Genomic DNA, 16853 nt, shown 5'->3' with positions numbered 1-16853 from the left:
GAAGTGAGCAGACAGCACACAACCGACAAAGCAATACGCCCAAAATTTGGATTTGGATCTCAACGTCTAAATAACGGAAGTGGACGTCCAGCCACTGTAACACAAATAACATAGTCACATTCGCTAAGAGTGCAATATTCCTAACAGTTACATGCATAGTAAGCTTATTAGCATACGCATTACAAGGTTAGAAGTTAGAATTATGGGGTAAATTCCGCTCCATACCAAGCAACATTTTATTTGAACAAATCTAATAATCACCATCCAAGTAAAATAATACCAAATTTGTTTGTAATCTTTCACTTGGGTATGTATTGTAAATAACTCCTTTTAAAATTGCTAACGCAAAAAAAAGTTCCCCGATATTTTACATCGTGGCATTCCCTTGTAAGTGATGCATGGCGGAGGGCCTAGCAAAGACAAGATAGGCCCATATTAAAGAGTTATGAATATACATTGCATGCAGCAGGTCAGGTTGTCTCGGTGTAAGGCGAAACCTCATTCCATGAAATATGAAATAGCTGGAATATGACAAAGGGGCTAAGAAGGCTAGACGTTGGGTATGTTTTGCCAAATTTAGAGACTAAGTATTAACAAAAAAGAGGGTGTGACACCGCCCCATTGGTTCGGGGCATGCACCCAAATAAATAGTTGCCGTCTTTACGGTATAAGGAATAAATATGCAAAGTTCCAAGATGATCAATTCAGAATTGCAGCCTGTAAATGATAAATGCAAAAATTGGGCCTGGCTCTGCCCCTGGGGGTTGGATTTGGAACAATATAAATAGGTACTACCCTGTTTTGAAATGACTGATGCTCAATTTGAACAATATCTGTTAATTATAGCAACCTGTTGAGTATTTACAGAAAAAAGTGGGTATGGTACCAAACCCCTGGGGCTCGGGACATGTACTAAAATAAATAGTTGCTATTCTTACAGGAATAAATATGCCAAGTTCCAAGATGATTCAATCTGAAGACAACCCCCCCCCCCCACAAATATTGGGTGTGACTCTATCCCTGGGGGTTGGACATGAATCAATATAAATAGATACAACCCTATGATGGATCATTCCGAACTGGATCCAAATCTGTCAATAATTGCAGCCTATATATCGTTTACAGACAAAATATTAACAAAATGTGGGTGTGACATACCCCAAGGGTGGGGGGGGGACATGCACCAAAATCAATAGTTGCCGTCCTTAGGGTGCAAGAAATAAGTATACCAAGTTCCAGGATAGGGCGCTAAACACATAAATTGGGCGTGGTTCTGTCCCTGGGGGTCGGGACGTGCATTAAAATCAATAGTGGCCACCCTTAGGCTATAAGGAATACATAAGTAAAGTTTCAAGCTGATCCATTCAGAATTGCGGCCCGTATACGATAAACACAAGAATTGGGCGTGCACCAAAGACAATTGGAATCATCCTTTAGGTATAGGGAATAAGTATGTAAAGTTTCAAGATGATCAGTTAAGAATTGCGGCCTGTTGACGAACCACACACACACTTACCCATATACACACACACAGAGACAAGGGCGATGGCAATATACGTCCTCATTATAAATTGGCAAACGTAAAAATCAAATATTACAATCAAATGGGCATAAAATTTCAAGGCATATTTCGGACAGCTCCGAGGTGATTGCGGTCATTCTTTTCAAGATACCGATCATTTTCTTTTACATTGCTCCTTACCCTCTGGTGCACGAATTGTTTACATTTTTAATGAAAGGTTGATTATTTTCGATCATTTCAGCATGTTTTTATGATACAAGAATGGCAGCTCATTTACTTTCAGTGCAAATGACCTCATTTCTTTTACATTGCTTCTTAACTTCTGGTACACGCAATGTTTACATTTTTATTGAAAGGTTGTTTAATTTCGATCATTTTCAGCATGTTTTCGTGATACAAAAATGGCTGCTAATTCACTTTGAATGCAAATGACCTCATACCCCCCAATTGGGTCTGAAGGACATGCACTGAGCCTCCGGTCTATAAGTATTCATTGTATTGTTTTTTTGTGTACTCACTTATTTCTTTTGCATATCCATGAATAAAATATTGTTTAAAACAATAATAATTAAATTCCGTTTCAGGCAGAAATAGCAATTTTAATATCCGCTTACCTTCAATAGCCTTCTTCAGTAATAACTATGTACCCTGAAAACAGAAAGAAACCACTCAATTAACATCTCAAGAAATACGACACATAAAATTGATATTGAATTCATTTAATTTGAGGTCACTCAAGGTGTATTCAAAGAACCTACAGCTTCACTGGCCGTGCCAGATCTACCATTCCGCGCTGCCAGTTTTCTCCATAGTATAGCGACATAGTGCCAGTGGTGTCCCCATATAATTATTGGAATTATATAGAACCGGTTCATGATTCAGTGGAGGGTGGATCGCTTGTCCATTGTTCAAAATTAGGAAAAATATAAGGTCCGGTATAAAAAAAGAAATCAATATCAACGAAATAACCAGTTTCATTTCCGCTGTACCTCTATTCCGTGATTTTGTGAAAACATGACACCGTGCTAATTAGTAATTACATGATTTATGGTTCCTGTCGGCATTAGCTCTCAATGTCATTAAAACATAGGAAATCTGACGGAATCAAGCCGTCTCGGCACAAAACAAAATTAGCCCGTTTCCGTTTTTTTTTAAATATTAGAGGCTGTTGTTGTTATGGAATGTAATACAAACTGGAAATAAAAGCACTATGGTGTCTGAGTGTTCATTACGCAATACATTTGCTTATATCGAATCAAGCGAAACTGCGATGATTGTGTCCACATAGTTATTTATTGAATATAAAACCGCGTATAGTGTTGTTGCACAAATGAACCAGGACGAATATAACATTGTTCACCTGATGAATACCGGAAGTAGATTAAGAAGGCATATGCCAACTCACAATAGACGTTGATTTTCTGGAGTAAGAAGATTATCCAGTTCCAGTCCTTTAAATACCTTATAAAACTTGTCTTACAAGATTAAAGCGAAGAAAATTTAATGAAGGCATATGGTGAATAAGTTTACAATTACATAACTCAATGCCTTGATGGAGTGTGAAGATGAGCATTTTCTGCTTAGAGTAAGTAGAGATAAACAATTTGATTGGTTGATACTTTGAGACACGATAACTTTAGTTCCAATTAAGTGACAGTGATCAAACTTGGTGTATAGTTTCGTTACATCAATACCTTGACTAAGTATGATGATGAGCATTTTCTGCTCAGGGTAAGCAGAGCGATAAGCAATTTGATTGGCTGAGACTTTGGAACACGATAACTCTCCATCTAATTGAGCTAGGATGTACAAACTTGGTGTAGGTGTTTATGAGGTCAATGCCTTGATGGAGTGCGAAGATTAGCATTTTATGCTTAGGGTAAGCAGAGATAAGCAATTTGATTGGTTGCTACTTTGGGACACAATAACTTTAGTTCTAATTAAGTGAGAGTGATGAAACTTGGTGTATAGTTTCATTACATCGACACCTTGACTAAGTTCGATGATGAGAATTTTCTGCTTAGGCTAAGGAGGAATAAGCATTTTGATTGGTTAAACCTTTGGAACATAACAACTCTGCTTCTAATTGAGGTAGTATGTTTAAACTTGATGTAGATGTTCGTCTTGACTGAGTTCAATGATTAACATATCGAGCTAAAGCTAAGCAGAGATAAGCAATTTCCTTGGTCGATGCTTTGGGACAAGATAACTTTGATTCTATCTGATAGAGAGTGATGAAACTTAGTATATAGTTGATAATCAGTTTGATTGCTTGATACTTTTGAAAAAAATAGATGTGATTGGCTGAGACTTTGGAACACGATAACTCTCCATCTAATTGAGCTAGGATGTACAAACTTGGTGTAGGTGTTTATGAGGTCAATGCCTTGATGGAGTGCGAAGATTAGCATTTTATGCTTAGGGTAAGCAGAGATAAGCAATTTGATTGGTTGATGCTTTGGGACACAATAACTTTAGTTCTAATTAAGTGAGAGTGATGAAACTTGGTGTATAGTTTCATTACATCGACACCTTGACTAAGTTCGACGATGAGAATTTTCTGCTTAGGCTAAGGAGCAATAAGCATTTTGATTGGTTAAAACTTTGGAACATAACAACTCTGCTTCTAATTGAGGTAGTATGTTTAAACTTGATGTAGATGTTCGTCTTGACTGAGTTCAATGATTAACATATCGAGCTAAAGCTAAGCAGAGATAAGCAATTTCCTTGGTCGATGCTTTGGGACAAGATAACTTTGATTCTATCTGATAGAGAGTGATGAAACTTAGTATATAGTTGATAATCAGTTTGATTGCTTGATACTTTTGAAAAAAATAGATGTGCGATTAATTAATATGTGTCATCTATTTATTTGAGGATTTCGGCGGGGGACATCAGCCTCACTGTTAGCGTGTCTAGTATTATAGTGGTGGCGGGTATTATGTGCAAGTAATTGGGCTTACGCCTTTTGAAACACCTGAAACTACAATTATAGGTATTTGTCTTTTATGTTTGCTATTGATCACCCTTTAACATTGAGGGTACCACAGGTTTTGTTGATCTGACCAACAACAAAAGTCAGATTACATTTAATACCATATAATTACAGAAATAACCATTAAAGTACATTAACTGATATGGGTAGACAATAATACACAAATGCAGTTTAATCAAATAACAATTTTGGGTAAATGAAGGTTCAAGGTTTCGATGTTTAATGACAAATAAACAATGTTGACATTTTTTCTGGGTAGTTTTTTATGGTATGGGAGGCCATTATCTGAGGGTAGCCATTTTCGATAATATTCCAACTTAAGTAGTATTGTTTAGTGTCAATATATATGTTTTCGGGGTCGTAGATCCAATTCTGACATTTACAACCTTGTAAATTGATCACATGGTCACATACTTAGCATATTTTCAAGATGGCAGTCATTTTTGGCGGGAATTGGGACATGTCCAGATTTTGATTAAGTAGTAGTGTTTGGTGTCAATATATATGTTTACGGGGGTGCAGAAGTCATTTCTGACATTTACAACTTTGTAAAATGATCACATGTTCATATATTTAGTATATTGCCAATATTGCTGCCACTTGTGTCGGAAAAATCAGACGATTTGCTGATTTTGTTTAAGTAGTTGTCTTTAGTGTCAATACATATGTTTTCGGTGGCGCAGATTCGATTTCTGCCATATATACAAGTGCGTAAAATGATCAATGATCAATTTAGCATCAAGTCGACAGAAAGTTTTCTAAACGTATTATTATCATATATTTACTTGTTAAAGGGAGCCACGGTGTCTAGGTTGTTAAGGCGCTGGCTCGCTAGCCTGGGGGTCGGTTGTTCGATCCCTGCATTGGCCGAGAAAATTCATCCCGATTTTCCGACGTGGTTTCCTCTTGTCAGTGATGCAGGACGGAGGGCCTGACAAGGACAGCTGTTTAGTCCTTCGGATGAGACGAAAAATCGAGGTCCCGTGTAAATATTGGAATGCACGTAAAAGATCGGTTGGCAGTTGGAATTCGATATAAGAGTAGGCGATAGTGCCGCTGTCCGTGCAAAATTTCCCTCATAGCACACTGTATGGCGTATGCCCGTCTTCATTAGCCCAGTATTGGAGCAGAACAGTAGGACGTTAAACCCCATTTCATTTCATTTTGTTATTTACGTTTCTGCGTCCAATTCTGCTACGTAGGCTGTTAGCTTGTAGCCCATTACTGTCGGAAACATTTGGTATATCCTTCTAACGATGAAAATTACTGATCCGAGATGACCACTGAGCTGATATCGCTTTTCCTAGGAAAGAAAGGGCTATTCACTAGGTATAGTGGCATTAAGAGAGCGTAACGGCAGCGTGGGGCTTGCGCCACATTGACACGCGCTCATCATGCTCGTGCCACGACCACACCAAAGCTTTTGGTCAGTTGATATATAATCTATGCCACGAAGTTTTTTTTTATATAGCAAGTGTTACTATTTCATTCGCAGTTCTTGTTTTTATTTCTTTGTACACCGCTTTATATTTAATATAATACATTTCTGTTCTACTTTTTAATTTATTAATTACCTTTTTAAAAGTTGTAAGTCTCACATTTTTAACCATTGTTAATTTTGTGTCTATAACTGACAGACAACATAAACTGAAAGTCTCGATGGCGCCACCAAGTCATACAATCAGACTGATCGAAATGCACTTTTTTCCTGGAAAATCGGTATTAGCTCAGTGGTCAACTCGGACGAGAACTTTTGATCGTTGGATAACATACCTAATGGGTAAAACACGGCAATGGCTTCCACGAACATGCTATAGCTTATACATAGCAGAATTGGATTCAGAAACCGTTTCAAAATCAACACATCCAGCCACAAATGGTAGCCATATTAGAAATATGCTAAATATGTGAACATATTATCATATTACTCAGTTGTAAACGGCAGAAATGGAATCTGCGACCCGAAAACAGATATATTTACACAAAAGACGACTAGTTAATCAATATCAGAACACCGTCCCATTTTCCTGTCAATAATGGCCACCATCTTGAAAATATATAAAATAAATGAACATGTGATCATTTTACATAGTTGTAACTGGGAGAAATGGAATCTGTGCCCCTGACAAGATATATATTGACACCAAAGACGACCGCTTAATCAATATCAACACATCGTCCAATTTTCCCGCCAAAAATGGCCGCCATCTTGGAAATATGCAAGATAGATGAACATGTGATCATATACATAGTTGTAACTGGGAGAAATGGAATCTGTGCCCCTGAAAAGATATATATTGACATCAAAAACGACCACTTAATCGATATCAACACATCGTCCCATTTTCCCGCCAAAAAATGGCCGCCATCTTGGAAATATGCAAAATAGGCCTACATTTGATCATTTTACACAGATGTAACTGGCAGAAATTGAATCTGTGCCCCTGAAAACATATTTATTGGCACCAAACACTACTACTTTATCGAAATAAGCACATCGTCCGATTTTCCCGCCAAAAATGGCCGCCATCTTAGAAATAGCTTAATGAAGTGATCGAACAAATCTGAAATATTGTCACGACCTCTGTCAATATTAATACATTGCCAAATCACAGTTGATATGTCAATAACATTATAAATAAGGTAAAAATAAAAAAAATGAGTTGGAATATTATCCCAAAATGGCTACCCTTAAATAATGACCTCCCGTACTATGAAGACCTAAATGTCAACATAGGTTTTTTGTCATTAAACATCAAAACCTTAAAAATAAAGCTTATTCCCCGATTTCTACTCGAAAAGCCGACGGATGGGAATTGTGTAACAAACCCAATCAGACTATACATATTAAAGTTTAAAGGAGCTAAATCGCCAATATTTGGGACCTAAAAATTGACACAAATGGGTCGCAAAGCATATAATAATGTAAATGAATGTATATAAACTGATTTACATTCAATCGTTTCTGTTTTTACTGTAATTTCTAATCAGTTATGTTCGGCGAAATACGCCAGAAGTCTCAACTGAATGACAATCATTAGCGTCTGGTTATTCCAGTCTACACCGATGATATTTTTTTCGCATGCTTTCCAGATAAGAATATAGCGTCACCATTTTACATGACTTGTGGAATATGTATAATCGCGTTCTTCGAGTCCCTTGTTCCAAATTGCGTTGAAAGGCATTATGGTACACGATTCGTGTACCAATGGTAAAATGTTTATTTTGTCTTGCATATTGGATATTGGATATCAGAAGCCCATCTTTTCCCTTTAAGATAACGGGACCAATGTTGATTTGAATTGACAAATAATTCGTGTTTTCAATGTCGAATATTTTTGATGGTATTGAGTTAGAGACTTAGCTACTTTAATATCATGTGCGTTGTGAGACGAAAGACAGACGGGATAACGAGGTGCCCTATTCTTGAAAACAATTTAATAATTCCGATGAGAATATGTCAATTATTCTAATTAATCACTTTCCTTGCGGCGAGCGTCTGACTGTGAACCAATAAAGAATATGACCCTTAAATATACCTTTAACGTATACTATTCCTGAAAATATATATTTTGTAGCTAAAGATTAACACATTCTGTACAGTATTTAAATAATTAGTGGTGCCATGCCAAAACAGCCTAAGTCAGATCTAGATTGTTTGAAGCAGTACCACAGCCAAATATCCCTACAGTTCTCGATGGTCTATTCAAAAACATAAATTTTAAAATTAAGAAAGCTCGACCCCAATTGAAAACAAAGTCAGACAAAGGTTGGGTTATCTTTATCTCACTTAATTTACGCTATTCTCGGAAATGGAGGGTGAAAATTACGCAACACTCAAGAATACTAAGAAATATAAATAAGACCATAAACATAACCAATAATATATAAATCAGGGAGAGTTATATTTGCTCACACGATTTTATTCTCTTTTCTATGGCATTCTTTTATATCATTTTCGTACTAGTTAATTATTTTCTTGTAAAACAGTGACCATTATACAATTACGAAACTGTCAGTTAAACCAACTCTTCAAATAACGGTGTGTCCTGCTGTTGTGACACTCAAGCGGAAATTACTAATTTTACTGTTAACCGTGCTTTGTGGGAAGCAGTTATGCGAAAAGTGCTCTTTAATAGGGGTATACCAAACCAAACTTCTAAATAGAGGCTAAATTAAGGCAAAGTGTTCGGGTGGAGTGAGATAAAGCAACAAGTGATTGATGGTGGAATAGTATACTGGGTTTACAGTAGAAATGGGTGGAACATACAGGAAGGTCGTGCATTATTCAAAATCAGATAAAAAAAAAGGTTAGCACAATATAGGTAGACGAAACAGTAAAGATATGTGGTGCAGTAGCGGGGGGGGGGGGGCAGGTTATATGGATGGAACAGTAGAGATGGGTCAAACAGTAGATATCGGTTGTGCAAATGAAGATGATTAGAGAAAGGTGAAACATCAACAATAGAGAAAGAAATAGAAATAGGATGAGGGAGTAAAGTCATCTGCGGACCGATGGAGGTGAAGAAGTTGAGAATTAATTTAGTGAATATTAAAACCACACCTTGCCAGAATAAAGGCTAAATATAGAGTTTAATATCACAATCAAATTTACTATTTCCTTAGTGTTAGTTCGTTTGTCACTTTGAGTGAAGTCTGTATCGCTATAGACCCGGGAATGTACAGCCAACCCCCGGATCCATTCACTTGATCTCATGTGTACGTTTGTTGGTTGTGATGTCTGTATATTATTTTGTCTTGTACGTAGATTTGTCGTGTATATTATTTATTAAAATAATTCCGACCATGTGTTGCATGCGTATTGATTTCAATTCGATAGTCAGCATTTTCTATTTAGGCTAAGCACAAGTATAGTTTGATTTCATTGTTCAATAGGAAAGGTTGTAAGTAATTTGATTGCTCGATGCTTAAAAAATTGTACAAATAATGTGCGTCATCAATTAAGTTTTGAATTAAGTCGGAAGACACCATAATCCGGTAGCAGGTCGACGAACCTGGAAATATAGCCCACCTAATGTTTTTTGATGGATTATATATGTTCATTATATGTAGGTTAAGGACCCGGATGATGGCACCCTTGGGGAAATTTAAATATTCAAGATGGACGCCATGGGGTATTTTCTAATTATTTAGTGGGGTAAAATTTGTGACAGATTCTCTCCGACTTCGGCTTGAAAGTGGTTTCTATCTAAAAGAATTCGACCCGCTGAATCCATTGAGCTTGTATATTCCTTCTAAAAGTGACTCATTTTGGTTGGAAACTAATAAAGTTCCCTTAAAAGATGTGTTATATATTGAAATATAGGTTTTAGGTGGATTATATATATATATTAAATATGTGTAGATTCAGAATCCGGATGATGCTACCCCGGCACCCTTGGGGAGATTGAATTATTCAAGATGGCCGCCATGAGGCACTTTCTGGTTATATAGTGGGATAAAATTCGTCACAGATTCTCTCGGACCTCGGTTTGAAGATGGGTTGTATAAGAAATCGACCTGCGGATTCCAACGAGCTTGGGTATTCCTCCTAAAGGTGACGGCTAATTCCACTAGGAGGTCAAATTCAAAATGGTGGCTCATTTTGGCGGGAAACTCATACAGTTCCCTAAAAAGGTGTGTAATATATTGAAATATAGGTTTGCAGTGGATTATATATCCTCGATATGTGTAGATTCAGAATCCGGATGTTGGCACCCTTTGGGAAGTTTGATTATTCATGATAGCAGTCCTGGGGTATTTTCTGGTTAATTATTGGCGTAAAATTCGTGACAAATTCTCTCGCTCATCGGGTTGAAGGTGGTTTCTATAGGAAGTTGACACACTGAATCCAACAAGCTTGGGTATTCCACCTAAAAATGACGACTAATTCCACTAGGAGGCCAAATTCAAAATGGGGGGTCATTTTGGCGGGAAACTATTAAAGTTCCCTAAAAAGGTGTGTAATTAATATATTGAAATATAGGTGTCAATTACTTCGGATATAAACATAAAACATGTTCCGACCAAAAGATATTCCAGGTTGAGATCAATATTTGGCGAGACAACGATGTTAGTAATGTGATAGTTTAAATGTGTTTGTCGATTTCATATCTGACTGGCGAAATGTGGCATGACTGAATGAAACGCCAATATATGGTGCCCAAATTCGACAAAATAGCTAAGTTTGGGAAACCACGGTAGAAAATAGTAAGAGCACGCGTTAAACTACCTCGAAGACACTTTACTCTTTGTATTCTTATAAGAACACAAAAGCTTCACAGCCAAACAAAATCCACCATTGGACCATAGTTGAAAGCAAATGTTTCTAAAAGTTAACTTCTGCTTACTTCTGATATAATAGTACAGCTACACGTTCATTCTGGGTCGGGTGAGTGTTTCTGGCTATTTTTGTTATCATTTAAGACTCAACATTCAATTCAAAATGTATGAATAGTACCATGTGACCACGGACATCCAATGATGCAATATACATGTGTACAATGACCAGAAGAGTGATACCTTGGCAGTTTTCTGAGCTTCTAAATGGAGTTCTACATAAAACTAAGAGGTTTTGCTGTTTACCACAAATTACAGGGCTATACCAACAAATGCTACGAAGAGCGAATTGCCAAGCATACATTATGATCCACTATGACACCCGTCCGCGTCACCTTCTCTACTAGAAAACGGAGGGGAATAAGCTATGGAAAATGTTTGCCAGCGTCATACGAAACTCCAGCTTTACCAGTGCGTATGAGTGATCTAATAACTGTAAGTCAAGATTCATACCGATTGCGAGCATTCCAGCGACAAATATGTTAAGTTGGGTTCTTATAAGAATACAACGGGAACAACATTCTCGGATTGATTGTTCTTGATACAAATGTTTTTAAATTACTATATTTTTCCTTGGTCTCCTAAACTTAGCTATAATGCCGGCTTTGAGAGCCATATTGTCGTTTATTTCGATCACAGGACATTCAGCTGTTCAGATATGAATTCAACGACCCCGAAAATCTATAGTATAACATTACTAACATCGAAATGCCCCGCCAAATATGGTCGCCACGCCATATTGAATATGAGCTCAGCCTGGAATAAATTTTAGTCGGAGCATGTTTTTATATTTATATCTGAAGTAACTGACACCGAAAACTTATACTTCAAAATCTTACGCACCTTTTTTTTTTTAGAAAACTTTAAGTTTCCCGCCAAAAAAAATCACCATTTGGAATTTGGCCCCCTAGCGGAATTAGCCGTCACCTTAGGAGGAATACCCAAGCGGCCATCTTGAATATTTAAATTTCGCCAAGGGTGCCAGGGTGGCATCATCCGAAATCTGAATGTACTCATTGAAGATATATAATCAATCAAAAAGTCTTAGGTAGACTATATTTCCATGTCAAGGCTTGAATTTGGATTTGGCTGTCGGATTACCAGCTTGGCTATTGTCGTATTTGCCTTGAATTAATTGTTAAGTCTTTTCTCTTATTGCATATTATATATACTAAGGTTACAAATGATTGGCTTATACAAAATAAATGTTTCAAGTCGCATATACACAGAACAAATTGAACAGCCAAAATTGTTGGCAAGACGATTGAAAGGATGTCATTTCCCCAATATTGATACAGGTAAAAGAACGTCCGAAATGTCATACGCGCAAGAAGGCCACGCTGTCCGCCACACACCCTCAAAATAAGTGTAGGGTCGTAAACTTTCCTTCCAAGCGTCGTTTGCAACAAAATATGAGGTAAATTTTATTTTAACCCCAACCCATCAAACTACAATATATTTATTTGTAAGAACGAGTCTATATCATGAGAGTTCAGGTGGTATTCGGGTCATTGTCCAACAATGAATCGATGGACTGGAAAAACATTACATGTTGGTCCTGTCTAATTCGTGTCGTTCAGGTTACATCAATATTGTTCCGAAATCATCAATGTCTGACCCTACTGTACGTTTAAAGACAATTTGTCATGCTTACCCAAAAGATATATGATCACAGGTTTGGCTAATAAAAAAGCCGTGTCGCATTTTAAAAAAAAATATTGACATGCCCTGAAGAGGTAAAGAACAGACCTTGAACTTATCGTTTAAATACGTGCAATACACAGGGAATATCGGGAGTTCAATTTTCGTGAAAATCGGACCGACACCTCCGGTCAAAATGGACACTCCCCTTTAGGCAAATAATGTAAAAGCATGCGATACCAAGGTTGTGGACCCAATAGAGGTCACAATTTTTATCCGGTTTTATGAAACTTGATATGAAGAAGTCACAATTTTTATCCGATTTTGATCCAACTTAAAGTATATGTTTATACCCCAAAGATTTCGGTTCCTTTTGCTATTGACGCATGTTGGACTTTTAACGTCCTGGATTATTGTCCCTTAGTTTACGAAAATTGCTTTTTAGTTATCTGTTCATCTCTTGCATGGGAAAAGCTTGTTATTGGTAACATTACATAATAAAATTATACTAAAATGGATTCCAGAAACACTATATTATTTAAGATCTAAAATATGTTATATGAAACTGGTATTAAAATATTCGTATTTATTCTGATTATCTTTCAAAACTATTTTTGTCTCTCATTCAAAAATTCTTAGGCATACTCCAGCATTCACATTAATGCCGTTATTTCAAATCGCAAAAGATTCACTGACCAGAGTTTTGGCAATACCGGGTACTTACTATAATAATTATTTATTCCCTACGCGATTTGATTTATAAAGCATTTGCACAATCACAGACAAGATTCAAGATTCATATACACATTTAATCATGCAATGTTACAGCAGTCAAGGCTTATAACTAAAATACAGATGATTATGAATGGTAAACATAGGTTCAACGTCATCTAAATGCAACTCTTGTGATTATTTATGGACACTGAATAATGACTAGGTCTTTAACATGAGACGTTTATCAGTCTGCAGATCGGAGAAAAGAATCTTTTATTTCCTTTGTTTTTGTGTAGATCGTTTATTTAAGTTTATCAAACTGTATATCGCAAACAAATAATATTTCAAACTGAACAAAGCGATTATATGATGGATTTCTTGCGTCTGTGTAATTTCAGACTTAAGACAATGCAGTTACATTTTTCATTTTTACTAAGTCCTTTATCTTCGGTTCTTGACTTATACAAACATGGATATATTATTGGAAACATGAACTCACCAGCAGCCCACCTTACAGAATGTATGAGGACCATATGTTAGATGTGACCACGTAACGTTGACAGATAACGAACATACAAAACCATCAGCAAAATGAAGATATGTTCATGATCATATTCAAAGAAACAGTATCTCCAAAGTAAAATGATTCAGTGACAGAGGCCTGAACAATAGACGTGTTTCACTACAGAGTTTATCACCAGCTGAACTTAACTTTAGCTAAGAGCGGCAATAATCAATGTTAACAATATTTCAAGTAAAATGATATCTCCATAGATAACTTTTATTAGAGCCCATTACTGGTTCTGTTTGACACGCCACATCATCCAAAGGTGACTAACAGTAACCGTACTAACGTGTTGCCCCTGTTTCATTTCACAAAATTTCATTACAAAGGGATATAACACTATGGTCACATCGATTTGATTTTCTGTTCTTTTTATTGAACACGTCAAATGTTTTCTTCTTATTGAACGTTTGTGACCCGAGGGTCCATATGCTAAAATCACGATATACGCGAATATCGCAAGGAACCGATAGCTTTGGGAAATAAACATATTTTACATTTCATCAAAATCGGATAAAAACGGTGACCTCTAGGGGTCCACAACATTGGTATCACATACTTTAACACTTTTTGCGTACGAAAGGGGATATTGTGTAGGCCAGTTTCGGTCTGATTTTCAATTAATCGTCAGTAGGGTGTAATGGTGATATGTATGAACGGTTTTTACAATCGGATACAAATTATGACCTCTAGAGGGTTATACAGGCTCAAACGCGATTTTTAAATCAGGGACCATAATCCAGATAGTCACGCTCCGATATGTGCCAATATGGACAGGAACCGAGATCTTTGGGTTATAAACATACGTGTAAAGGCAATTGTCTTCAGAATCTGATGAAAATTGTGACCTCTAGAGGGTTTACAAATTAAAAACATGGTTTTTCGTACAACCAGGCGTCTTGGTTAATGAAGTTACGGTCCCATATCTGCCAATATCAACCGGAACCAAGATCCTTGGGATATAAAGCTATATTTCAATTTTAGTCAAAATTGGAAAAAAAAATTGTGACCTACAGAGTGTCCACAAACAAAATGTGAACGGACGGACAATGGCGACTAGAATATACGTCCACATGAAAATGTTGGTGTATAAAACAAATTAAACAAAGAAAACAGGTCTAGCCCAATGATGTTCAGCAAATTGGAAAATCAATATGTTTTCCTGTGTGTATTAGATTTCATGCGAGATAAATCTGTTTGAAATAGAAGTATTTATAAGTCTGCTTTGGTTTATAATGCTATCAACAGGCGTGTCTGCAACAACATATTCTATTTAAAAAAACGGTATCGTGTGTTTGTAATGTGTCATCATAAAGTTACCCCCTCACTTCCCAGTTTACATTAGGCATCACAGTTACTTAATGCCTGAAGATCAAATATAGATTAGAAAATCCAAACGTTTTATCATATTCGATCGCCTTTCCTTAATACATTAACAATAGTTTCGTTTCGTTTGAAGTATGACGATTACATTACAACATTAAGAGACGATTAATTTGTGTTTTTATTTCTATATGATAAAGACCCACCACATAGTCTCTAAGAGCTGACCTTACCATTGGACATTTCATATTACCCTTAACGAAGTGAATTATTTAGAAGTATTTCGCGAATTTTGTGCCGGTTTCTGAATTTCAGTAGTGTGCGTTTGTAAATGTTGACGCGAATAATCTGATCTTGTCAATTTATAAGTATCGCAATATATGTGGTGATATTTCCAGATTATGTGACTATCTGTTATAAAGTGTGAACCTACACATTTTATTTACATAATATGTATAGCCACTTAGTTTATTAGATTTATGTTACCTCGAGCATGGCTGGGTCATCTATTTTTGGTCCTCTAAACTTATGTTTTATCTGAAAGAGGGATATTTGTAATGGTTTGGAAAAATCCAATTATACTTAAAATAACTAATTAGCCCATATTATTTTATGCGCCTTCTTATAAATTGCAATAATTAATATAATGGTGGCTAGGTTACAAATAATAGTTAATCTAAAGGTGCCTCAATTAAAGTATCTAAGAGTGGTATGTTTTTGGTAAAATATATTGCTTAGGTATCCTTACCATTTGATGGCCCTATGGAGGAATGTACATTAAAACATTTTTTCCGGATATATAGTTTAGTGTGTTCACCCATTAAACGATCAGTTCCCATATGAGTTTCATTTTGTCTTTGTGTTAAAATATTTGTTAGAACCATGTATACTTCGCACATCTAACAAATCTACCAAGAGGCTGGCGAAACTATACTCTTCAAAAAAAGTAGGAGATATTCAGAAACAATACAAAACTGCGGAAATGCACTGCTGTTTTTATTAGAGGTAACCAATGTATGTTAATAACAGGCCAATTGCCTACACATGAACATAAACAGTTCATATGGGCGGCTTATCTGACGGCCCCATTTCACTCTCAAAGAGATACACCGTCAAAAGTGAAAATTGACGTTTTTGGTTTTTGTCTTAATAATGAGTAATTGCTCCATCAATACTCAGGCATTCAGCAATTCGTCGTGGCATGCTCCTAATCAACCGTCAAATCATGATTTGGGGCAATCTGACCCACTCCTCTTGCAGTGCCACGGCCAATTTTTGCTTATGCATGTAAGCGAAAGAAGCTCTTATAAACCGTTACTTCGACGACTTCTTTAGACTGAAATAACATAGTTTTTCAAAGTTTGATATCGGAATTGGATGTAATTTATATAACCACTCAAATCACGTTACGATACGTTATTCTCCGGACAGACCAATAGAAATGAAATGAAATGGGGTTTAACGTCCTACTGTTCTGCTCCTAAACTGGGCCAATGAAGACGGGCATACGCCATACAGTGTGCTATGAGGGAAATTTTGCCCGGGCTACGGCCTACTCTTATATCGAATTCCAACTGCCAAGGGATCTTTTACGTGCACGCCAATATACACGGGACCTCGGTTTTTCGTCCCATCCGAACCACTAGACAGCTGTCATTGTCAGGCCCTTCGTCCTGCATCACTGACAAGGGGAAATCAGGCCGGACAATCTAGATGAACTTTCTCGGCCAATGCTGGGATCGAACACCCGACCT

General features: G+C 36.7%; 1 protein-coding gene across 2 annotated transcripts in view; it reads right to left on the bottom strand.

Annotated features, from left to right (window-relative positions):
• Positions 1-16853, bottom strand: part of LOC126828262 (lysophosphatidic acid receptor 4) — a 177314-nt gene that overhangs the window by 117353 nt on the left and 43108 nt on the right. For both annotated transcript variants that reach the window (XM_050557940.2, XM_050557944.2), the window contains exon 2: positions 2137-2170. The gene's annotated coding sequence lies outside the window, so the exon portion shown is untranslated. The remainder of the gene's footprint in view (positions 1-2136; positions 2171-16853) is intronic.

This window comes from Patella vulgata, chromosome 7 (assembly GCF_932274485.2).
Source record: "Patella vulgata chromosome 7, xgPatVulg1.2, whole genome shotgun sequence".
NCBI classification, from domain to species: domain Eukaryota; kingdom Metazoa; phylum Mollusca; class Gastropoda; family Patellidae; genus Patella; species Patella vulgata.
Note: the sequence above shows the minus strand (reverse complement) of the source record. Positions and strands in the feature narration are given on the sequence as shown.